The sequence below is a fragment of the Amblyomma maculatum genome, chromosome 1 (genome assembly GCF_055883805.1).
Source record: "Amblyomma maculatum isolate TAMU_Amacu chromosome 1, ASM5588380v1, whole genome shotgun sequence".
NCBI lineage: Eukaryota > Metazoa > Arthropoda > Arachnida > Ixodida > Ixodidae > Amblyomma > Amblyomma maculatum.
In genome coordinates this window covers 117,670,336-117,695,295 of record NC_139344.1, presented here as the reverse complement: position 1 = coordinate 117,695,295, position 24,960 = coordinate 117,670,336, and the positions used below count along the sequence as shown (strand labels likewise).

Below are 24,960 nucleotides of genomic sequence, written 5' to 3'. Positions count from 1 at the left end.
CGGTACGAAACGATAGTCCGCGAAAGGCGTGCTCACCTTTTGGAGGGAGCAGCAGAGATTGGCCTATGACAGGCGACACGAATGTCGACGAGCAAAAGAGTATAAACACCTTCAACAGTGGCGGCAATAAGATTCGCGGGAGCAAGACAAAGACTGAATTTTCGTCCCGTACGCAGCTCGTGCCTCGAGAACTGCGGCGGTTAATTTTCCAGCTCGGCAGCAGTTCATCGGCGCATGGGTGAAATGGAGCGGCGGCATGGTGAAGGCGAGCGGCGATGGAGGAAGTCCGGACGATCAGAGAACACTGGTGACGAACTTGGTGGGACTGGGAATCGGGGAGCCGAATAAGGTGGCACAGGACGCACAGCAATGGCCATAGATATGCGGCTCCGGCAATAGCGACCAATGTGTCCAGGGATGCCGCATGCATAGCAAATAGGGCTGTTGTCTTACGCGCGCCATGGAGATGTGATCTGCGGCAGAGGATGATCTAAACCTTTTGGTTCCGAACATATGAAAGCGAACCATAAGCATATGTAAGTGCAGGAGCTGAACGTGAAGCGACTTAAGCATATGTGCGACGAAGTACGTTCACTGATGCCGGCACGAATACTGAAGTGTAACGCATCGGCGTAGCAAGAAAAGGGGACGGGATTGTAAAGGCAGTAAACGGCAATGAAGCTGCGACCGGAGATGGTAGAGGACCATAATTAGGGAGGGCATCTGAAACATGTCGCAGAACTGCATGGCAAACTCCAGAGCAAAGCCAGGTGGTGACTAGGTTACAGGCGGTAGCATAGACAGCTGTTCAGCGACGTCTTCACAGATAAAAGCCCTGATTTCTTCTGAGAGGCTAGACGGGGGGGGGTCTCGCTCTGTGGCACGTCCAGCTAGCAAAGCATCAAGCGGGTGGCGAACCAAAACACTCTTCTTGCGCAGCTCATTTAAGCTTTGGTATAGTTTGTAAACTGACTTGACCGTACTGGAACCCTTGGCCAGGAGTATGTTGAAGACGCCGTCATCGATGCCCTTAAGGACATGGCGTATTTTATCGGTCTCTGTCATGGTAGGGTATTTAATACGGCGACACAAGCGAACAACGCCCTCAATATAACTCGTGAACGTTTCACCGGCCATCTGGGCTCGATACTGAAGATGCTGCTCCGCGTGAGTTTGCGAACGGTGGGTGGCCGAAGACTTCAGAAAATGTTGCCTTGAAGGTAAGGAAAGTAGTGTTGTTGGACTCGTGGTTCCTAAACTACAAATTGGCTACGCTGTTAAGTACAAAAATTTGCCGACGATTACGTTACTTCCTAATGCGAAATTTGAGCGCAGCTCATCAGCTGTGTCACCTTTTCGGTAAACTGAGGCAAATATTTCGTACAAGACATGTATGTACAAATACAGACAACTTTAATTTTTCACACATATTCCTCCGAGAAGCACTCCATTAACAGTTCTTGACTGCCATAAAGAAAGCTTCGTGGTCAGAGAAATGAAGAGCTATTACGTTATCGGGAGGTTGTGGGAGGCAGCGCGTGGGCCCAGAGGAACATTGCGCGGCGAAGTGGTAACAGTGACTAACTGATGCCGCTGACGTTTCGGCTTCGGATGTATGCACCGTGATCTGCTGATAGCAAGCCAGCGCTTCGGCAACCGGTGAACACCGTCGCCGCCATGCATGAAGAGGGGAGGGGTACACGCAGCGGCGATGCGTGGCAGCCGAAGCACGCGCAACAATTGGAGAACACGCGCGGTCGCTGCCACGGAGGACGAAGGAAGGTGGGGAGGGAGTGCGAGTGGCCCCGGCTGCGGAGCTGGTTACGAGGGACAACGGCGACGATGACTGTGATGACGAAGCGAAACTTAGGAACGGGCGCCAAAGAGCGGCGCTCTAAAATAACGTTGAGCTTCTAATCATCCCAGTTGTTATGACGGCTCAGTCGTTCATAAGGGACAACCAATCGTCGACATCGTCGTCGCTGCTACTGCTGAAGGTATGGGTGTCCCGTTGACGCAGGGTGCCGGTACAGATGACTGGCGGAGCTGGGTGCAGTTTTGTCGGCTGTTTCATTGGGCTGGGTAGCATTGGGCTGCAAAGTCCCAGTGTGAGGACGGTACTTGGGACCTCGGACGCACCTCAACCAAGTGAAAATAGGATTTATGGACTTAGGCAGCTAACGCTGCCAGTATTGTGGACGCAGCAGGGTAGAACAACCAGCTTCAGGCCACAGCTTCAGCGCGAGAGGCGCCGGAGACAAGTTACTACGATTGAGACACTGCAACACTGTTCTTCGTCTTATTTACACCCCACTCTAACCAAGCCGCATGAACGTGCCTGTGTGGCTTAAGGTGGTAAGGACGGCGACTGTGGGTCGAGCAGGGAAGCAGTCGCCTCAGGCCACGCCGGCCGGAGCCAGGAGCCGTCGAGCTGAAAGCTGTGGAGGACGGCGACAGCGAGACGAGACTTGGAGCAGGAGCACAGACAAGTCGAATAGGCGTGCGGTATTGTTTGACTGGTCGAATAGCTTGGCAAGCTAATGGTCGGGAACGAAAGGGCCTGTTCCAGTAACTCTGCGGCTGCGCGGGTATTCTCCCCTCTCTGGGTAGGTGGGCGTGAGACCAAAGCGACTGTTTCCGCCCATGTTTCTCCCTCTCCGTGCCAATGGCGTGCGTCGGCTTTGACCCAGACTTGGGTCACCGGCATATGCGGAGCGATTGTTGTGCCGCTGTCTTGACCGCTGCGAATATGTTCTCCCCACCCACAAGTCCGAACACATTCGTTGGGCGTGTCATCAGGAGTGAGAGAGTGTGCAAGTGCGCGATATTGAAGTGATCGGGACATTCCCCTGACTACGAACCCGCCCTCCAGCTAGGGAGCCTAGGTCCGGGCATTGGTGTTCTTGATAAGTCATTCTTGATTCTTCGCCTATCTAAAAAAGGGTCCCGGTAGTTTGAAAAACAGGAACCTTACCCTTGAGAATGCGCGAAAAAAATCTGAACTTGACACGCGTGCTTTGAACGACGCATGGGCCCGTTTGTTTGCATGTGTGTCATCGTGTTTGCATGTGTGTTTGTTGACATAAAAACATTGTATGCGTGTCGTTTACTGCACTTTCTGTAGTTTAGCTTATTTCCATTTTCAAAGGAAGCTTATACTTTCATTAATTTTCATTTATTCGCAATTAATGTTGAACACTGTCATAATTTCGATATGGTCTTTTGACGGTGCGAGAAGAAAGAAAATATCAAGAACGAGGAAGTAAAGCCGCGGTATTTGGAGTCGCTCACCTGAAATAGAGGAAACCCAGCAACGAGTGAACGTAACAAACTGCTTTAAACTCTGCCCATCGGCTGATGTAAATTTATCATGCCCCATTATAATCCTCGGAAAAACAGTTTGTTCGCAATAAACTAATATGTGCTTGAAAATTGAAGTGAGTCACTTTCAGTCTTGCATGGCGACGGCAGGAGAGAATGGACGCGAGCTGGGCGGCGCCACCGCCGCGTCATGAAAAATAGGCGGGAGTGAACCACACCAGTCTGCACATCCAATCACCTAGCCACCATACTGAAAGCATTCAAAAATGATTCCGACGCGTCTGCGCCGGTTTAGCATCTTCCTCGCTGTTGCGCTCCGCTCATTTGCCCGTAATTTGAGATGCTTTGTGACGCCGTCCAACCAGAGTTGGGATTTCACCGGTGCCGTGTAATGATTTGCCGTAAGCCATCTCTCCCTCTTTCTTTCACCCTCTCTGGTGTCGTGTTGTGCACACCATGGTTGACAGTGAAGCTGCAATGACGTCATGTGAAGAAGCTTTATAACGCTATTGCGTTAAATTCAGGCCATCCGCATTGCCACTAACAGGTATTCTGACTTCATCGGTGGCGCAGTGCTTAGGCCCATTTCGATGGTGGCGGAAAGCCAGGCGCCCATGTGCTGTGCGATGTCTGTGCACGTTTAAATACCCTGGGTGGACGAAATTTCTGGTGCCCTCCACAACGGCATCTCTCAAGGTCCGATTCATTTAGGGACGTTCAACCCATAAACTATAAACTAAATATACGTATTTGTCCCCAATGTTCTTTCATTACTTAAAAAAATGTCTAATATTACCTGTTGATTACAGCTATCCCAATACACATTACTTGTTATACGCATCAAACAGCTCGACAACCTGAATTCTTACTACTTCATGTGACCAAGTTATTGACACTAACTGCACTTGCTTAGGTAGCCAGAATAGTCTGCTTCCGAAAGTTTACATGAATTATAGCAAAACTAAATCATTATTTGCAGCCATTTCATTTTGGATTTCGATATCGCCCTCTTTAAAATAATTGCATTCGACACTGACCTGAATGATTTTCTAGTTGACCGAGATTGTTGGTAAGTTATTATATTTTTGTGTGTTTGTTTTAGCTTTGTTTGAAGACCATGTGTGGTCTGGTATCTAATACTTGTGTAATTTTTTTGTAAATTCTTGTAATATTCTAACTGCTTTTAACTTCAGGCTTTATATGTAACATTCAACCAAGTTTCCATTCGCAGCCCGTGAATTTGGGACCCTTGTCTGTATACTATCAACCTGTATTTGTTTCTCTGTAACAATGTGCGATTTCATGTTATTTTGGTTTGGTTTGTGGGGTTTAACATTTCAAATTGACTCAGGCTTTGAGAGACGCCGTAGTGGAGGGCTTCGGAAATTTCTATCACCTGGGGTTCTTTAACATCAATTGACATCGCACTGCACGCGGGCGCCTAGCTTCTCGCCTCCATTGAAAAGCGCTTAGGCACAGTAGCCTAGCACCCAAACCACTGCACCACCACGGCGGGGTGTTTCGCGTTATTTCGCTTCAAAAGTTGTAGTAGAGGAGGCTACATTAGCGGGCAGCGGTTTCAGTTTCAGGCGCAGTGCATTGACACTGCCGCGTCATTTGTGCAAGACAAAGCGCTTCGCTGTGCACAGCGCTTCTCTTTATCACCAGTGGGTGGCAGCACACATGGGCACTAATAAACGAGAATTTTGAACCGGGAATCTTCAGTGGTTGCGTGTGAGGTAATAGGTATTATTTTCATTTATACAGATACCTCCTGCACCTCAAGGGAATTATTGCAAGGGTGGGGGGACAATTGGAAGAGAACACGTCTTAATGAATATGTGAAAAAAGCCTGAAACAGGTAAGCACAGTTGGTAAAAGCAAGAAAAAGCAACATAGGTAATACCAACAAATCATCTCGACGGCAAACGGTCGTCAGGGTGCCGCGGTGCAAAATTCATAACCCAGTAAATATAATGGGTACACTAACACGAAGCGCAATTCCACCCAAAAGAAATGAGGTAAACGGTATATGCATCTACGGCACACTGTATGATTATAAAGACAAACTCTGAACACCTTTTCATTCACCAATGCTCTTGGGAAGCCTATTTCAGTGCTCGGAAGCATAAAAAAAAAAAAAAATTTACTGTAGACATCAACTCGACAGTGTATTTCATGAACTTTCAGCTCATGATCACATCGTTTAGAGATGAAGTGGGGAGGGAAAAGGTACAACTTTTTTTTCGTTCCTTTGAGACCAGAGCAAATTCGGAAAAAAGTTCTAGTTTTGCAGGTAATCGGTGGTGTGCTAGTGTTTTCCACCCAAAGTCCTGTTCAAATATTTTAATACTGCTACAGAAGTTATAATTATCATGACGACCCGTGACGAGGAGAAATAAACATACTTTATTTTGTTCGCGGGGGGCCCTCAGTCCAGGGTCGCGTTGGCCGAGGAGACAGTTACTTTGTGACGGGGAGGCATTGCTGGCGCTCTGGGCAGGGGCCTGCAGAGTAGCTTTCCGATCCTCCACGCAGGGGTTGGGGAGTAGAGGAAGAGCAACTTCACGCCCATATGTGGTGGGAGTTATCCGCTTCCCGCAATGAGGGTAGTCAATGGAGTAAATTGAAGGGTACGAAAGTTTAAGGAGATATGGTAGGTGGCAAGCTGCTGCCTTTTGGGTAGACAGGGTGAGAAGGGGCGGTAGTGTAGGCAGAAATAGCACTTCTGTATATGTAAATACAGTATTCCTGTTCTTGTCCTGGCATTTCTTTTGTACATAGTGGAAGAATGCTCAATAAAGATTGTATTTATTGTTGCATTATCTTTTGGAAGAACGCCGGCACAAGCGCGGGAAAATTTTAAAGGAATGAAGTAAACGACGTCCATTATCCACACCATCACATCCCCCATTTTTGAGCCAATGAGAAGGTCGATGAACATAAAAAATCTCGGCACATTTTTTTTTGTACGCCTGTATCACTCATCAGCCACTTCGCACTTCATAATGTTTTACCAGTTTGATAGATGCTCGATAGAACCGTATAAAACACCCGGACGCCCTCAACCTCGTTAGCTGTTCATTAATCACTTTTCCAGCAGTGTGCGAGCATCATTTCTCGAGAACTGATCTCACCATGTTTTACAATTTTCGATTGTGGAGAAGAATGATTCATCTGTGGCTTAAAGCTCCTGGGGGCAAAATGTCAACAAACATGATCGGGAAGGAAACTGCAATTGAGATTTGAGATTGAGGAAATGTCAGTTGAGCTATTTCTTGAGAAAAGTTTTAAAACATGAACGACGCGGTGATTGAAGTTGTCCGCTTGAATAAAAACCAGAAAATCACCAGCATGTCCAAATATACGAAAATGGTCACTGAGCTTTGAGTTGATACATTGTTTAACTCTGCACAGAAAATATCACAAACAGTGGTAGCAACCTTGGATCCGATTTAAACGCCTGAGCTTTGTACATAAAATGCAGTGAACCGTTAAAAAAAAAAGTTCACATCAGGCAAAATGATAATAGTCCAAAAAGTGTTCAACAGACCTACCCTTTCACGGTTAATCCCCAAGTTGTTCGCATACTTCAACGATACAGCGCTTCACACTTTCGAACCAGGCATTACGAGGAAGAGAACCGAAGACATCACCGTGTCGACGTTGAAATCGAGACATCGGCATAGATTTTCATTCTTTATAAACTGCAATACTTCGTCCAGATTCAGCGCAAGAAATCGATCCATCAAATATTCAACAAAGAAAGATGCCGCTGAAGGTACTGGACACGGCGAACTGCCAGGTATCTCGCTCAGGAACAGTGGGGCATGTCAGGTTTGTGTTGCTTCCACACAAAGTCCTTTCGACTTAATAGCAATGGACAGCAGAAGCAGATCCAAAACCTTTATGAGGTCGACAGCACATCGCAGTGAAGAACGCTTGTGTTGTGTCGCCTTTCCTTTTGTCTTTTTCTTTTGTGCTCGCTAACAACGAATCTGTACAACTACCCCAACTTGCGATGTTAAATCACTGCAAGCACGTAACCCCCACTGTCACTCATACGCTGGTCAGGATAGGGCGTCAATGTAAAGTTCACAGAAGGGGATTCTTTTCAAAGTATCCATAAACTTGTAAAATATCATGAAGTGCTAAGCGGCTGATGATAGCGCAGGCTAAAAAGAAAATGTGCTGCGATTCTTTATGTTCATCGGCCTCTCATGGGCTCAAGAAAAAAGGATGACATGATGGCATGGATTAGTGGACGTCGTTTACTTTATTCCTAACAAATTTTCCCGCGCATGTGCCGGCGTTCTTAAGAGCTGATGCAACAACAATACAATACAATATTTAATCAGCATTCGACCGCGATGTATAATTAAATGCCAGGATAAGAACAAAAAGGCTGCATTTACAAAGGCGGGAAATGCGTGGAGTTTAACACGCCGAAGCGGCACGTGGGCTTTGAGGGACGCTGCAGCGGAAGACTGCATGAGAGTTAACTTGGATCACACGGAGCTCTTTAAAACACGCTGATCCTTGCACAGCGCAGGGTGATTATGTTTTCTTTATTTTTTTTTAAATCAAAGTATTGATCCCGCCGAACGGCCAAGCCACTGAGACACCGCGGTGGTTTCCACCGCCTTTAAATTAGCCGGTGCCCCGATCAGCAGATGATTTCATGCAGTTGTGTTTGTAATTTGCTTTGTGAACGGTCAATTCCCTCTCATTTGTGTTGTGTCAACTTTCGACCGGAATCTAATAAGCGAGGTCGGCGCGAAGCATGTCTGAACTCAACTTTCAAGCGAAGTTAATGAAAAATGAAAACTGATTCTTTCACTTGCAGCCCCTGCGATAAGGAACCACTTCGGATGGTCTTTTAACGCAACGTGAAGACAGTTACATGCCAACATGGATCAAGATAGCGATTCCTCACCGGTCACACCCTGCATGGTAGGTAGGGGTGTGTGGGGCTTACCACCCCGATTCGACTCAAGCAATGACGTGCCCCATAGTGAGGGGATCGAAATAATTTCGACCTCCTGAGGAGCTCTGACATGCACTAACATCGAACAGCACACGAGTGTATTTTGTGTTTTGCTTTTATCAAAACGCGGCCATAATTTATGGACGCAGAATATATTTACGGTCACTTTCTTTACAATTAATTTCAAAACATTGCTCCTTACACCCGCTTCAACTGGGCAACTGCAGAGCTTTGATCCACATCAAAAGAAAGATTTAAATTCAAAAGTTGAACCGTTTATAGAAAGCATAGGCTTGACATGTAGGGTGCAATTTAGCTATAGTCATCCACATTCCAATACGTATACGTTCAACTGAGGGTGGGTTGAGGCATTGGTTTGTAAGGAAGTTGATTGCTATATTTTGGGACTGTTTAGAAAGCATTCTTTAGCTTTAATATAAGGGCGTTTGCGACTTCAAAAATGCTTTTTGGTTGGCTTTACTGGTGACGCTGTCCGTGAAAGCGAAAGCTTAATGATGAACAAATATATATCCTTAGGTTTGGCAACCTCTTGGTTGAGAGTTTGTTTAGCCTTCGCAAGACATATTAAAAACATATAAAAACATAAAAAAGTAGCTTCAGCTTGTTTAGCTTCAATATAAGCGCGTTTGCGACTTCAAAATTGCTTTTTAGTTGGCTTTACTGGTGACGCCATCTGTGAAAGTGAAAGCGTAGTGGTGAATAAATCTATATCCTTAGGTTCGGCAACCTCTTGGTAGAGAATTTGTTTAGCCTTCACAAAACATATTAAAAACATATGAAAACATATAAAAAACCGTAGGCAAATGAAAAATCACTGTGGTTTCAAACAATAACTCTTACATGAATAGCCTAAGTCAAAAGAACTTCTTTGAAAATTAAAACATTTATGCCTGGAAGTTTTATAGCAACAATGGAGGATACAAAAAAAGATTATAAACATATTTTTCTTTAATGCGTACAAGTAGTTTCTCAGTTCCTACTTGGATGAAAAAAAAAATGCATGGCTCAGCGTTCTGTACATTTGAGAGAAAATGTAGATAAGTGAAAAATAAATTGCATGTTAAATTTCTAATCTGGGTTTTTACAAAATCGTTTACAAATGTTAGAGCCCCTGGTTTTACTACTGTAGTACTACCACTATCAGCAACTATTTTAAATCCATTCTAATAGTCTCATCACACTTTACGTTCACTAGCTTTCATCATCATCATCATCAGCCTGACTATACCCACTGCAGGGCGGAGGCCTCTCCCATATTTTTCCACTTAACCCGGTTCTGTGGTAGCTGCATCCAATTGACCCCTGTGAACTTCCTAATTTCATCCGCCCACATAACTTTCTGCCGCCCCCTGCTACGCTTTCCTTCGCTTGGAATCCAGTTTGTTACCCTAAGCGACCATCGGTTATCCTCTCTTGGCACTACATGTCCTGCCCATGTCCATTTCTTCTTAATTTTCACTAGAATGTCGGTAACTTGAGTTACTTCCCTGACCCACTGTGCACGCTTCCTATCTCTTAATGTTACCCCTACCATCTTTCGTTCCATAGCCCTCTGAGTTGTCCTCAACTTAAGTAGAGGTTAGTCTCCACGTTCCAGCCCCATAGGTGAGTACAGGTAAGATACAACTGTTGTATACTTTCCTCTTGAGCGATATCAGTAAGCTGCTAGTCACAATCTGCGAGTGCTTACCAGATGCGCTCTATCCCAATCTTATTCTTGTTATTTCCTTTTCATGGTCTGGATCTGCGGTTGCTACCTGTCCTAAGTAGACATATTCGCCTACTACTTCCAGTACTTCGCTACCTAATATAAACTGGTGTTCCTTCCCGAGGCTGTTGAACATTACCTTAGTCTTCTGCATATTGATTTTCAAGCCTACCTTTCTACTTTTCCTGTCTAGGTCATCAGCCATTATTTGCAGTTCATCCCCTGAGTTGCTTAGCAAGACAACGACATCAGCAAATCGCAGATTACTGAGGTATTGTCCATCTACCCTTATCCCTAACTGCTCCCATTCCAAGTCTCTGAATACTTCCTCTAAGCAAGCTGTGAATAGTACTGGGGAGATTGTCTCCTTGCCTAACACCTTTCTTTATGAGAATTTTGCGACTTTCTTTATGCAGAACTGTGGTTGCTGTGCAGCCACTATATATATATCTTCCAGCATTTTCACGTACGGCTCTTCTACCCCCTGATTTCGCAATGCCTGCATCACCGCCGAGGTTTCAACTGAGTCAAATGCTTTTTCGTAATCAATGAATGCTATGTATAAGGGCTGGTTATATTCCGAGCATTTTTCTATCACCTGAATGATGGTATGGATATGATCGATAGTAGAGTACCGTTTCCGAAACCCTGCTTGATCCTTTGCTTGATTGAAGTCTAAGGTTGTCCTGATTCTATTAGCGGATTACCTTAGTAAATACCTTATACGTAACAGACAGTAAGCCGAATGGTCTGTAATTTTTAAGGTCCTTAGATTCCCTTTTCTTATGAATGAGGATAATGTTTGCATTCTTCCATGGTTCCGGTTCCGTCGATGACACCAGGCACTGCGTATACAGGGTGGCCAGTTTTTCTAGCACGATATCTCCCCTGTCCTTCAACAAATCTGTAGTTATCTGATCCTCTCCAGCTGATTTCCACCTTTTCATAGCTTCTAACGCTTTCTTGACCTCGTCCTTCGTCACTAGTGGAACGTCTAGCTGTTTTTTCCTACCGCCAATCTCATTACAGTCCTGACTACTTTTTGCTACTGTAGAGATCTGCATAGAACTTCTCGACTACTTCGGCTTTCTTGTTCATATTCGTGATGATGTTGCCCGCCTTGTCCCTTATCGTATACATCTGGTTTTTGCCTATGCCCAATTTCGTCTTTACCGCTTTAAGGCTTGCCCCGTTCCTTACAGCATTCTCAATTTTCTCCATGTTATACTTCCTTATATCAGCCACTTTGCGCTTATTGATTCTTTGATATCTCGGCCACTTTGATCTGGTCTGTTGGACTGGAAGCTTTCATACTCTGGCGTTTCTTAATCAAATCTTTCGTCTCCTTAGACAGCTTACCGGTATTCTCTCTAACTATCCTACCGCCTACTTCTACCGCGCACTCAGTAATGATATCTCTGAAATTATTGTTCCTTGCTTCTAGGGTAATGTCGCAATCCTCGGTTAGAGCTGAATACCTATTCTGTAGCGATATCCTGAATTCTTCGGCCCTCCCCCTCACCGCTAATTCGTTGATGGGTTTCTTTCTTACTAATCTGTTGCATTTCTTCTTTAGATTTAGGCTAATTCGGGACCTCATCATCCTGTGGTCACTACATCGCACTTTCCCGATGCTTTAGAACGTGTTAAAGATCTGAAGCTGGCACCTTCGCTTGAAGTCTGTAGTGCCTGAAAATTAGCATTAGCATTGACAACTTACCGTGTGTATACACCACCGGACGGCAGTCCTGTTGTTTGAGCGCCAGTCGGCGGTACGTGAAGCAGGCACGTAGTTAAGACATTTTCTAGGGATGGGCTCCGCTGCATCAACAAAAAGCTCAAACCAGAAAGCTAGCGCTTCTCCTTGCCCTCCGCCTCCTCTCTGGCCACGTGCCGATTGGCAAAAATAACCAAGCGGCATGGTTTGCTTCTTAGTGGTGTAGCAAAGCACATATCCCACTCCATATGTTTGAAGTCATTCTCGGACTTAAGAGATGGCAAAGCGCACGATTACTGCATGCCTGCCGCCGCTGCGCGATAGTGGTGCCGCAGTTCTCCCTTTTCTGTTACTTTACCCTTCCATAGGATGACTCGATGTCTGCCCGCCACTAAGGATATAAAATTTGCGAAAAACTTGAAAGCCGAAAAAACAACAAAAAACAAAAAGAAAAGTTTTTTTTTCGAAAATACCAAAATACTTTAAAAAAAATATCATCAAATTATATTAATCAGCTGCACTGAAGCCGCATTCTTTTTTCCGAGCATTTTGATGCTTATCCATAAGTTGCGGCATTTTTACAGCAATGTAAAAGACAGATGCACTCATGATTCTATAGAAGGGTGCTGCCATATTTGTTGCACCTTCCACTGTCGCATGTGAGAAAAAGTGGTTAAAGTTTGGCTGTGTGCTCCCCAAAACCAGGAATAGGCTCAAGAGTGCAAAAGCTGGTGTTCATTTCTTTTCTAACTTACAGAATAAAGTCTCTATTTTGATCAGCAGCGCCGTAAATTCCATCAGCGGCGATTTGAAATATTTCGAGTGAACAAAGTTCTGGCCTTGTTTCCGGGCTTCTTTTTCCCAAGTGCCTTTTATTTTTTCGGCTGATATTTTTTTCAGTTGTGATTAATATTCTCTAGTGAGATGCTATGTGCAGTTCAATCCAGCCTGATTTCCGGACTACAGTCTGCACCCGGGGATTTGTCCACAGGGGCAAAATGTGGCTCAAAATTAATTTTTCTTAGATAGTCCGAATCCGCTTATAGACTACCGCGAAGAATTTTAATTGGAAACAGGCTTTGATTTAGATTGTAAGCAAGCATTGTATTGTCAAAAAAGAAAACCAAGCATTTTATTATATTGACTGCAGTCGTAAACCCGTCAAAAATCACTTTCCTCGAGGCTGAACGCTAACGAGAAGGCTGTCTTTCACAAGTCATCGCAACGCTCAGACCACGGCAGGTCTGGCGTTAAATCTACATTTCTGAGTCCCCTTTTTTATTATTTATTCTTATACATTAAACCATGTGAGTTGAGTTTCCCCTTCAGGAGGCCAGGTGAGGAAACACTTGATGATATTGATGTTCTTGCTAGCTTGAAGATTCAGACTCGCAACTGTCACGTTCCTTGATGGCAAGATAGAAAGATTACTATTTATTTACATATAAATAAAACAAGACGACACAAGCAAGGAGAAAACTATTTTCATGACTGACCCGTTGATCGGACGAAATCAGCCCTGGCTCAACCCAGAGCGCTCACTTTTAAGCCATCTGTCTCTACCCTTGGCTGCGACAGCAACGAATAAGAAATAAGGCAAACTTTCTCACCAATCAAAGACTGGGGAGAGGATATTAACTAAACAAACACTTGGGAAAGGAGAGGTCCCAACCAAACATACGAACGGCATGGACGTCACCACATTCCGAACCTCTGCTTACCCTTGTTTTATTTCGCACATGTGCATGCGGGACCAATGTATGCCACGTGAACAACAGCTGAAGTTCTTTATATATATATATATATAAAAATCAGAAAGCTGTCAGTGAGGGCTCAAATGCTACGTGGAAATTCCAACTTGACCAAGCCCTTCTCTTGAGCACCTGCAGCTCAGTGACCATTGCGTATCATCGCGCACCGGTCAGCCACCGCACACCTGCTACCCCACAAAGGTTGTATGCACATGCGCTGAGGGAAAGATGCTCACGTAGCAATACGAGAATACATACAGAAGAAAACGTCCGCTGGTCCACGATAGGACATTCAGCACTGAACACTGCACAAAGGGAATGAGCGCTCTGCGGCGGCGAGTGCCGTCGGCAACAATATAGCTGCCATAGCGCCTCCATCGTTCGTCCGCGGTTTCACCAAATTTGGAGTTGCCGTGACCGAGGACAGGTGCACATCTCACAGTATCTACCTCGGTTCGTATGCTGTGAACAGGCAACCGAATGGCTCGAAAGTTTATTTGAACTTCACAATGTGCATGTGCCCTCAAATACAAGCATTGATAAGTAGCCACTCCGTGGTACCGCGACGGTATTCTCTTGAATATAGAGATTGGTTTCATATCACAGCTTGTTTCGCTGTTTTATTTAGCATGGTAACATGCCGTAGGCATCCACTCGGGGAACGTTCCCTTCTTTTCTGCACAGCAGTTAGTAGGCTTCTCCAGCTGTGACAAACCAAACAATATGAACAAAAAAAAAATAATGTGTAGTCCGCGCATATAGAAAGTCAGCATGACGAAAAAGTTCATGTCTTAGTCTTGTATAATCTAAGGAATATATTCTGGAATTATGGTATGCCTCAAATTTTCTTTTTCTTTTTTGGGAGTCCCTCATACGGGAAGAAAGCCTGCCTCGTTTGTGTGTTCTCGTTTTCCTGGCCCCTCTATTTTTTTAGTGTAATAAAGTTCAAATGCGCATTTTACGTTCCAATGAGTTCTCTCTGAGTATTCTCATTTTTCCTTGCATCAAACATGCGACCACAGGCCGCATTTCTATGTGTTCCCTTTTTGTTTTTGTCCGTGCTTTGCTTTTGCCTTTTTTTTTTTCGTATGAATTTCAACGTGCACTTCAATGTTTACACATTTCTCTCTAAATCAACCATGAGGAAATAAGTATTTGATCTATTGAAGGATTTTAAAACCCTGTTCTAGTCCTTTGATGTCAATACTTTTTATATTTTGTGAAATCTTCGTAGTTTGACTTGTTTCTGAGCTTATAGCTTCAGCGTTTCAGAGCACAGCTTGTGACAAAAATGTTACAGCCTTTTCGCGTGTTCTTTTTTTAGTTTGTTCGAGTAAAAAGAAAACGTGACCTATAAATTGTGCTCATTTTTCTAGTTTCTTTGTCAGCTTAAAGTTCATTGAATTTTTCATTAAACCAGTGAGATAAGAATTATTGGCTTTTTTTTTGCGTTCGCTTCTTTCTAAATTGTTCTTATCTAACGTTAAGGCTTGGTTTGGTTTATGGGGTTTAACGTTCCAAAGCGACTGAGGGAATGAGAAACGCCATAGGAGAGGGTTCTGGAAATTTCGACCACCTGCATTTCTTTAACATGCACTGATATCGCATAGCACAGCCTAGCTTTTCACCTCTAAAGAGCTGCCGCCACGGCCGGTATTCGATCCCGCAACTTTGGGCATAGCAGTCGCGCGCAGTAACCATTGCATCACCACGACGGGTGTTCATATTCATTTCTTTTTTTCTTCCATTTCATTTTGTATGCACTAAAATTTTGTTATGTCATTCCTTAAAGGGGTTGGACATCAAATTATGAGGCTGTAAAAGCATGTTACGGGCTTCGTCTGTAAGTATAGACCTCCTTCATGTTTGCAAACAAACAAGATGATCGAGGTGGCGCTGCTATCGTCAGCGATCCCACGGTAGGCAAAAAGCACGACCGTAACTGCTTTGAGTCGAGTGATTTGTAGGCGCCTTCTTGGCAGACGAAATGATCATGTGCTAATATTCGTGAGCCTCAGCGGTGAGGACAGAAGCGATACATTGAAAAGCTCTACCTACACGGCGTGCAGCGTACGAACCCGCATGCCGTACCGATGGAGATTCGGTTCAAGGCGCACAAGAGAAGCGTTGCTGCCAGCCAAGAAAAATGAGCGACGTTGGCATCTATTTGCTGTTTTCTCCGAGAAAATTAAGCGCGGAACGCATAGAGAATTACAAAGCTTCGGATGCTTACAACTGCTTTGAGTCGAGTAAGCTGACTGTGATTTTTTTCGCTCATATATAGCGTCGAAAACCGCGTACGATGTAGTCCGCTCAAAGCATCATTGCGTTATCGGATGATTCTTCACACCGAGCGGCAAATGAGTGTTCTTGGTAAGCACGAAGCACCTCGCTAGCGTCGAGCGGCTGTATGGGTAAGGTGATTTAGGTCAGCATGGCAACAGTAGCCTTAACACTGCACGGACTTGCGTATCATTTCGTTATTCATTGAAATCACAACGCTGCACATCTATTATATCTGCTCTGTTCGTGGGCAGCTGTCGTCGTTAATGGTAGCAATTTTATCACGGTTAGTCACGCTGTTAGCTTGCATTACAATTACGAGCTGCAGCGGCCAATGTGGTTACGTGGGTTCCGGTCAAAACGTCCCAGGAAAAAGTGGTCCCGGAATAAATGGCCTCTGATAAAATGTCCCCAAATAGATGCAATTAAACGTTCTACAAAGTCGAGCTTTCGCCTTGGCCGGTGCTTGATTTATCAGCGATAAATTTCGCTCATTGTAATCAACTTTTACTGTTTTTATCTGCCATCTGTGTTTATGGTTTTAGCTTGAACGGTATCTATATTTTGAACCCCGCCGTTTGTTTTTTTGTTTTGTTTTGTTTGGCACGTCCTGTAGTTCTTTTACAAAAGGCCTATACTGAGTTTCCTCGAGTCTAGTCGCAGTATTGTAGGCTACAGTGCTTCTTTCTACCCGTCCGCTTGAAATTTGCAAAACATGGTACCGATGGTGTGCGTTCGCAAAAAAAAAAGAAAAGAAAACCATTATGGCACCGAAATTTGTGCGGTGGAGGACAAGCACGTCTCTCGAATGTGTAATATTAGCCGGGTGATTAGGCCTATATTAAAGAGCGATATTTCCCAGCTTGGAAACTGGAAACTATGCACCGCATAATACTTGCTGGATATTATATAGTGGTGGGGCTTTTTTTTTTTTTTCGATATGCTTTCATGCTAAGTCTTCTCCAGTTTCTGTAAACGCGTAAAGCACCCAGAGGACCCAGTACCCAAACAATGGTTACATCTATTCTAAAAAAAAAAAAAAAAAAGGCGTCATAAGATGTTTAATTTTTTGCGAAGTGAGTTCCGGGCAGATTTCAGTCAATTTCTTCGGTGACATTTTTTCCTAGGGGCCGCTTCCTGGGGGGACCTTTCTGGACGGTTTTTTTTCGGGGCAATAAAGTCCAGGGGCCTTTGTTTCGTGGCTGTATCTTCTGGGGACCTCTTTTCAGGGGCCGTTTTTACCTTCACCCGTGGTTCCGTAGTTAGGGTGGCCCAGTTCGGTCTCGCCACTGTGGCCGCGGTAATGTAGGATAAACCCCACAACTCTCATTCACAATAAGCCGCTGTGAATACAAATAAAAGCGCTCGGCATAAATAAAAAAAATGCAGCTCCGATCCAAATCACTAGCTGTTAACGTGAAGTGAGAGTCTTCATCTGGAAGTAATTAAAATAATTTGACATGAACGTGGTGAAGGTTAGCCATGCAACATATATATCACAGATCGAGGAGTGCAACACAGATCTTTCGAGTAGCAGCTCACTGCGCATACATACAATTACCAAAGTGAAAAAACGGGCTTGAGGAACAGTTCACATAGGCAAACATCTATGCATGCTCCAACAAAGAAACAGGCCTACGCAATACAACATATACGACTGCCTCGTCTATGTGTGTTACCAGCGCACCCGCGTCCGCACACCAAGATCCCATCACGCGTCGTAAAAAGGCCAAACTCGAGTGATTCGCGACCTTTGATCCGGTAGACCGCTCTGGCGTAAAGGTGAATAAGCTCCAGCTTAGCCGTAACAAAGTGTTTGCCGCATATTCGATGAGCAGGCGTCGGTATTCAGCCTTGGCGCTTCACCGCGGCGGCCCACAACTGTTTACGGCGACCATTGTCGGCAAGAAGCCTTTGCAAGCTTACTAAACTTCCTCTTGTGTGCCTTTCAGCACATGTCATAGTGAAGCGATTAGTCGGCATGGTGCTCTGCATTTCCTGGCAGCAGCAAGCCATCGCACGCACAATCACGGGAGGCAAGGCGACTGAAGCGTTGTTTGTTTTGTTTTGCCTACCACTCGAAAGTCACTAGCAACGACAGCGCCACCGCATTTTCGTGACGTAGCCAGAGTGAAGGAGGTCTATAGGTCATACAGCGAAGTACTGGAGAGAACAAACCCTTGAAGTGTATATATTCAGCTCCTACGAGTAGTGGTCTTTCTCTCTATCGAGGCGCAGTCTAGTACCACAATCAGTGACCTACTAGTGGTGCCACAGTGCAACAGCATGACGTACTATCAACAGCGAAGCGATGCATTACATCGGTCAGCCGCTGCATCGGCGGTTTGTGGGCTGATCAGCAGATGTCGCCGATGTCACTGCTGATGTACTGGCCTCCGCGCCCGAGCGAAATACTTTCACCGATGAGAATATGACTTAACTAACTTCTCTTACTACATTATTTGGAATGCAACCCTATGAAAATATTGTGCGAGGCTCTGCGTGGTTATCTGTGCGTGGCTATCGACCCGCACAGCACGAGGATGTGCGATGCAAGGATGTGCGACGCAAGTGTGTTCGATGCGAGGGTGTTCGATGCGAGGGTGTTCGATGCGAGGGTGTGCGATGCGAGGGTGTGCGATGCGAGGACGTGCGATGCGAGGACGTGCGACGTACTCACGGCGCGAAGGCGTGCACACTGTGAGGACTTCTGTACCCGTGTATATGTGCGGCAAAATTTGTGCATAGCTATCAACATTCAGAGTGCATGGATGTGGGCACTCAGTGCAAGGAATGAGTGCACTCTGAAGGTGCAAGACATTAGTCTATCTCAGACGAGAGACATTCGGCATGGGAATGCTACCATGCTATGGTGATACTCTGCATGGTTGCAAGGCTCCTACATCACGCCTCATTTGTGTTGCGCATAATACTAATATGCCAGCTTTAGGCCTTGTGCAAGACCTCAATCACTGTCTGCTACAGTTATGACACAAAATGTTTTGCAGAAATGATGCTCTCTATGGGATGAGTCTGAAGTGCAAAGAATGCAAGCTTCCAAAAGATACATGTTGTCACCTGGATTGGCTTTATTGGCTGATACACCGTGGTCAAAAACATCTGCTTTTGGTTCAGAGCTTGGATACAGGTTTCCTTCTTCAGCTGCTCTTGGCCTGTTGGATTCGAGCTTGGATACAGGTTTTCACTGTGCAACGTCTGCAAAATGCAAAAAAAAAGGCAGGACTTTATTCCAAAATCCGAAAATTCAGCTATGTCTTTACAAAACATTCTGAGAAAGGGGTTATGTAGGTGCTCTATTATTGATAATTCAAAAAGTTTCGATTCTGAACTACAGAAATCTGAGGAACTGACACAAGAATGCAGGCTGTTCAGCATTAGTCCATCACAAAATATAATACCTTAGTTGAACAGATATTTCAAGGGACTTTGAACCATATCTTATCAATCGAAGACATTTGAGCACTGCTTCATGGAAAGCTACAATAACTAAAGTGAACAGAGCAGTGCAAAACTGGAGATTTAAATGGCCTTTGAGAAATAGAAGTGTGCATTCTAGGATATGGCTTAGCACACAGAGCTAAGGAATAAAACCAAACCTGAAATGAGATTGTGCAATCCTCATATGATCATAGAAGAAAAACAAAACTGCACACAGAACAGTGCGGAAAGTATATCATCATTGCAACTTGTACAAAAACAGTTGATAACACATCTCCAAAAGTGCATGAGTATTACTTGAGCCCAGCAGTGAATTATCGATTGCAACAGCGGGGGTACAAGAGCTTACAGTGAGATGATGGAATCTTTCAATTGTGAGCGAGAATGCCATGTAGAAGTGGCACAACTCCCCCCAAGTTTACTAAAGGCTTGGTTTGGATTCATGACAGGCCCTCAGCCTTCCTTCCAATAAGGTCTTGAGAAATAACCTAACCACCCGAGGCAGTGGAAACAGTGTATAGGGATCAGGTTAACTGATATTCACAAACATGCCTTGACTAACACCTTTACTCCAAACGGTCCTCAAGGCCCCTTTTTTTTTTAATGAAGCTCCACTTGAATTGCTCCTCGAGTGCATGAGGAAACGGAGAATCTATAAGTGGCAATGACACTACTACAGGGACAACTAGACTTCCACTTGCAAACATGGGGCACCGCAGCTTTCACACACTGTGCAGACTTCGTTCTACTTCATACCAAGCCTTTCATGAAAGTGGATACAATAAGGATTCACAGACCCACTCTCTGAAGCATTGGCTCTGAGAACCTCAATCTGACTCGGAAAATACTGAAACATCGTTTCAAGTACGACCAAGACAAGCCTCCCAAGTTCCTGCGGCGTACATTGAGCATGGATAACTATCGTCACTTGCAGATTTCAAAGCTGTAGTTGACCATCGCATTACGCTACTGAGGTGTAGGCACGTTTCAAGTCATCACCAGATACCTTAGCAACATTTCAGAGCATGCCGAGTGCCAAGTTGCAGAAAGCATTTGATGGCTAACAGCAAATGAAGCATGTGCAGTGGTTTCTGTGAACCACTGTGGACAGTGGTGCAATTGTGGGGAATGTCATATTGTAAATAGGAAGACAGCGAGGTACCAGAGGTGCAGTTGTGCCATGGAACACCTGTGCTGCACACATCAATAACTTTCTGATTGCCTCAGATATACCTGTATGTCTAGATGCAGTGCTGAAGGGAGGGGGGGGGTCAATTCTGTATTTTTAGCAGTGGAGAGATATTTGCAGTTGGTGAAAGGCATGGCTTTTCAAGTGCGCTTACAATTATAGCTCCAAGCTTGCTTGGAAACAGCAGTGGCATTTGCTTCTGGAAAGCGCTTGGGTGCATGCGCTATAACATGCTTATTTGCACACCTCACATGTGCTCAACGCTCGCCGCTGAGCACTCGGAGGGTAAATTTGCAACTAGGTCACTAGAGTTCATAGCAGTTCGAGCAGTTCTCAATGCTTAAATCCTGTTCTACATAAGCAATATGTCACTGGCAGTGAATGTTGGTAGACGTGAATTGTTTTCAGCCATTTTTCACAGCTGCCTTGTTCATGCAGTCTGCGAAACATGTTTTACTAGGCTGTGACTTTTTTTTTTAACTTCCAAAAGACTCAGGCTATGAGAAATGCTGCAATGGAGGACTTCAGAAATTTCAACCACCTGGAGTTCTTTAACGTGCATTGATGTCGCACCGCACCCTGGCGCCTTACTTTTAGTCTCCATCGAAAAGTAGCCGCCACAGCCTACTAGCCTGTGACTCTTGAGGCAGCTTGTGGATGCTGTTCACAAGGACCTGACATTAGAAAATGAGCATGTTACACGTAGTGGCATGCACTTTCCGGGCCAAATTTTGGCCTTATGGCCCATTCGGTTGGGGGGACGACAGCAGAGGTGCCGAGCAGCACAGAGAAGTGCAGGAGCACGCTGAGCGAGGGTGTAATTGTCCTCCCACGGGAATGCTCTCTGCGTGTCGAGAGCAGTGTGCCACGACCATTGTGACCGCACTTCCCTCCCCAGCATTCTCCGCCTGCCTGCAGTAACAGCAGTTGCAACCCCAGGAGAAGCAAACACTCTGTGTAGAACTGTTTGCTTTGCATGCCTTTGCTCTCACAGCGCGGCGATCTGCCTCCTTTGGCCCTTTCGACACCAGCTGTGACTCAAACCTGAGCAATGCTTTGCAGCCACCATTTAGAGCGTCACTGACTCGAGAAAAAAAAAAAAGATGGTGTGGATATAACGCTTTATGTCATGCGACTTCCTCTACACTCGCTTTAGACGAGGGAGCAGCCGGGGGTGCATTCAGGTGCTCTCAGCGAAGGAAAAGACCTCCTCCTCTACCATTGGAAGCCAGTGATTCTACTCCTGCTCTACCACTGGAGGGCACCCGCTTGTCTGAGTGCTTTCGAAGTGGTCTCGAGGGCGCCTGCTCTCCCACTCGAATTCGCCATTAGTCTTGTCCCCGTATGCCACTTGTGCTGCCTGGAGGGGAGAAATATTTCTAAAGGGTATGTCGGAGGAAATGCTGAAAAGCATTCAAGAATCTGAACTGAACCTTAAGTAGAGAAAAGACTGTTTTCATCACTTTATGGAGCTGAAGTAGTGTCGAGTGGAGACATGTTTTTGAATTCGGCCACAAGGGTAAAATTTGAATTAACCATTCCACACACAAAACACTCATGTCCTAATGTCAAGTCCTCTGAACATTCAGAAGCAAACTCTATATTCACAGGCTAACAGAACATGTTTCCCAGGCTGCATGAAAAGGCAGCTGTGAAAAACAGCTGAAAACGCTTAATGTCAGGCAAAATGTCGCTGCCACTGTGATACTGTTCCTGTAGAACATGATATATGCATTGAAAATGCTGTGAAATTTAGTGACCAAATTTGTTTATTAAAGTTTAGTTTGAAGTTGCTGCTACACTTTATCTTTGACCTTGCAGGGCTCAGGGTCGAGGGAAGAAAATATGCGTGCTTCTTCGTTACATATACACCCAAACCAACAAATTCAACTCGCTGATTTCAGTTTCCAAACAAAGCTGGGAGCCACAATGGTCACTGCACTTGAAAAGCCATGCCTTCTGCCTACCGTGAATCTCTCCACAGAACAAGTGAACCAACCGCTTTGACAGCACCGTGTGTCCGAAGATGTACATAGTACCCTGATGTGACAAGCAAGCCATTGATGCCTGTAGCACAGATGTTGACATTGTTCACAAGGCTCAATCGCACTACTAGTGGCCCCAGCTTGCTTTATACGTACTTGCTAAGACCAAAAAAGAGAAGACTGCAAAAATGGGGGGGGAGGCTGCATTTGTGTACAAAAGGGGGAGGGGGCTGCTACTTCCAGGCAGTGTCTGATGCGTCCTAATCTAAACATCCTAAGCATGCAGCAGCAAGCATGCAATGCATGTCTAAAGGTGTGCGTCTGTCGAGATATCTGCAGGCCGCCACCGAGCGTTCTCACTACGTCTATATAGCCAACGCAAAACTGATCTGCATGCCCACCACCAGTTTTCTCTCAGCACCATCGGAGCGCTGTTTAAGTTTTTTAATACAAAACCATAACTAGCCCTTTTACACATAATTTCGTCCGTGACCGTTGTTGGCTGCGTTGGTTGCGAAAGAAGAGCAACCATGCCATTGTTGAGCATAGAGCAGCTTGGTAACATAAGGCACGCAGCTGAGCTCAATAAGAAGGATCAGATAACATGACATTTGGGCAAAGCCTTTAACCTCAAGTACACTGAGTGGCTGCCCTGAGCTGAGATCGAAAGCGAAGCCAGCAAAGCATCTATATCTACTGTGGCTGCATTAGCTGTGCACCGCTGCCTACAAGAAACTCAGTACACCAACTGTTTTCGCAGCCAGCGACACCTACTCTTGCTCGGCTAAAGTCTGCTTTGATTGATTTCCTGCTTAGCCAATGATGCCGATGGTGCTAGTGTGGCCTCTGATGGAGATGCTCGAAATTATAATGCGGCTGCCGATTCCTTGGTGCCGGTTCCGCAAAAGCCATTCTTTGCAGGCAGAAGCCCCTTATCGGAAGATTTAGGGCAGTGATCGTGCAATCAGAAAGTTTGGTCAAAAATCTGAAGTCTTCTAGAAAATCGGAAGGGTTGGCTGCAGGTATGTACGCAACATGCCTTTCCCACAAGTGTGTCCGTGTCTGTGGAAGCCACCAAGCAGAGCAAACTTGCTATTAGTCCTCAAATGTGTACCGTAGCTCAGCACTAAGTATGTTCTGAAACATTGCTCATATACAGTGACAACTTAAAATGTGCAGCACTACAGAAGTATGTGATGATCATTACAGCACTGGAGTTAGTGATAGACCATGATTATGCATACTTGGTGTCAGAAGCTGGGATGTCAGGAGAGATGCCAAAGCCATACCCAGAAAAAATAATGTGCCAGAAGTTCTAAGTTAACCAGGTTTGACCTGGGCTGTCACTCAGCCAATGCTTCAGAGAACAGATCTATGCATAATCTCTGTATCCACTTTAGTAAAAAGCTTGCAAACCCGCAGAACAAAGCCCACAAAAAGAGCAAATGATAGGATGTCAAGTGTTTACAAGTTGAGTGCCAGTCTATGAGCCCTCAAGGTCACATAACCGCCAATAAATGAAAAGCAGGCATTCAGGGCTGCGTGGAGTTGAAGCGAATGTACTCTTATAAAGTGAAGATTTCCTGTCACTATACTCAATCTCACAAGCTGTCTGCTGCACCTGGCCCATTCGAGATCATATAGATTATAGTAGGTAATTGTGCCCTTAAGTGCCTCTCACCCCTTGAATTGGTCAGGGTGAAAGTAGGAGCACAATGACCTACTTGGACCCTTTGCAAAACTCAATGCGTCACCTATCTTATATAGCAAAATCCTTGTGGGAGAATATTTTTGCACGTCCTGGGTGCACAGTCACGTGACACGTGGGTGACGTAGCCTATATGTCACATACACATATCTCCTAGATTTTGTTTTTACGGAGGCATGCTGCTCAGTCAAAAGACGCGATGCGTGGGAATGTAGTGCACACCGATTCTCTGCGTTCGCAATTTTTTGTTTTCGTTCTGTTCCGATAGTATGGTGGGGCGGCTGGTATGCAATGCGATGCGGCGATTCTGGAGTCGTGAGTCTGCTTTTTCGCAGCATGCCACAGGGATGGTGCGTTTGCTTTCTTCAGTCTAAAAAAAATGTGCAAGAGTACTTGCCGTGTGCGGGGCTGCATATGTATTGAGTACCAGAGTGCGAGTTATTTGCACACACGCATACCCATACACATGCAGTTTTGTAGTGGCATAAAAAAAAAGTAATTCTGTCAAGACAGCATCTTCTAAAGGGCGCGTAAACTTTGACGTTTGGATTAAGCAATGGAATTATACAAGATGTTTCACATAAGGTTTGCCATATGGGGTTTAATGCCCCAAAACGGCTCAGGCTTGTATCACATGAGGGGCTTAACTCAAGGTACAAAACCGGCCCATGTGCAGGCAAACCTTCGGTGCTACAAAAAAAAGCAAGCGTGCATACTGCTCTGCGCTTTGCCGAGGAAGCTCCAAGCCGTCACTCACTTGAAACCGTGCTGCCTGTGTTTGCCAGGCTACCCCCCCCCCCCCCCCCGATTCTTTCATTTTTTCTGCACTGC

At 45.2% G+C, this 24,960-nt stretch overlaps 1 long non-coding RNA gene across 1 annotated transcript in view; it reads left to right on the top strand.

The window, feature by feature from the left end:
* The window catches only part of LOC146203689 (uncharacterized), a 58,602-nt gene that overhangs the window by 18,812 nt on the left and 14,830 nt on the right, over positions 1-24,960 (top strand). Inside the window, exon 2 of the long non-coding RNA XR_014703900.1 lies at positions 8,168-8,274. This is a non-coding gene — a long non-coding RNA (uncharacterized LOC146203689). The remainder of the gene's footprint in view (positions 1-8,167; positions 8,275-24,960) is intronic.